Here is a 1,504-nt window from a genome sequence, read left to right on the forward strand (position 1 = left end):
ACGCATCTACATACGCATTTACATACACATCTACATACACATCTACATACACATCTACATGCACATCTACATACACATCTACATGCACATCTACATACACATCTACATACACATCTACATGCACATCTACATACACATCTACATGCACATCTACATACACATCTACATAGTATTACACATCTACATACACATCTACATACACATCTACATGCACATCTACATACACATCTACATGCACATCTACATACACATCTACATGCACATCTACATACACATCTACATGCACATCTACATACACATCTACATACACATCTACATGCACATCTACATACACATCTACATACACATCTACATGCACATCTACATACACATCTACATGCACATCTACATACACATCTACATACACATCTACATGCACATCTACATGCACATCTACATACACATCTACATGCACATCTACATGCACATCTACATACACATCTACATGCACATCTATATGCACATCTACATGCACATCTACATGCACATCTACATGCACATCTACATGCACATCTACATGCACATCTACATACACATCTACATACGCATCTACATACGCATTTACATACGCATCTACATACGCATCTACATGCACATCTACATACACATCTACATACACATCTACATGCACATCTACATACACATCTACATACACATCTACATACACATCTACATGCACATCTATATGCACATCTACATGCACATCTACATACACATCTACAGGCACATCTACATACACATCTACATGCACATCTACATGCACATCTACATACATATCCACATACAGATCTACATGCACATCTACATGCACATCTACATACACATCTACATAGTATTACACATCTACATACACATCTACATGCACATCTACATACACATCTACATACACATCTACATGCACATCTACATACACATCTACATACACATCTCAGGGCTCGAAATACTGGGTGCATGTGCACCCAGGTGCACCCAAAATTGGAGCTGTGCACCCAATTATTTTCTGTGGGTGCACAGGGTGCACCCAAATATTTTCATAGGCTTATGTATGTAAAGATATCAAAGTATACTTGTGTCATATTCTTGACATCTTTAAAAAGTGTTAGAAAGATAATAAAAATGTCTGTCATGGTACTTGGTTAAGAATTTGATAGCTTGTAACTAAGTTTTATCATTAGAATTTTCTGACATTCTACTTAAATTTAAGTGGTGCACCCAAAATTGTTTTGGTGCACCCAATTTTTTAAGCTGAGTGCACCAGTGCACCTAATCCCAAAAATGAATTTCAAGCTCTGCATCTACATGCACATCTACATGCACATCTACATACACATCTACATAGTATTACACATCTACATACACATCTACATACACATCTACATAGTATTACACATCTACATGCACATCTACATACACATCTACATGCACATCTACATACACATCTACATGCACATCTACATACACATCT

At 36.8% G+C, this 1,504-nt stretch overlaps 1 protein-coding gene across 1 annotated transcript in view; it reads right to left on the bottom strand.

The window, feature by feature from the left end:
• The window catches only part of LOC118418372 (G patch domain-containing protein 1-like), a gene marked incomplete in the record, with an annotated part of 19,502 nt that overhangs the window by 4,539 nt on the left and 13,459 nt on the right, over positions 1-1,504 (bottom strand).

This window comes from Branchiostoma floridae, chromosome 6 (assembly GCF_000003815.2).
Source record: "Branchiostoma floridae strain S238N-H82 chromosome 6, Bfl_VNyyK, whole genome shotgun sequence".
Lineage (NCBI taxonomy): Eukaryota > Metazoa > Chordata > Leptocardii > Amphioxiformes > Branchiostomatidae > Branchiostoma > Branchiostoma floridae.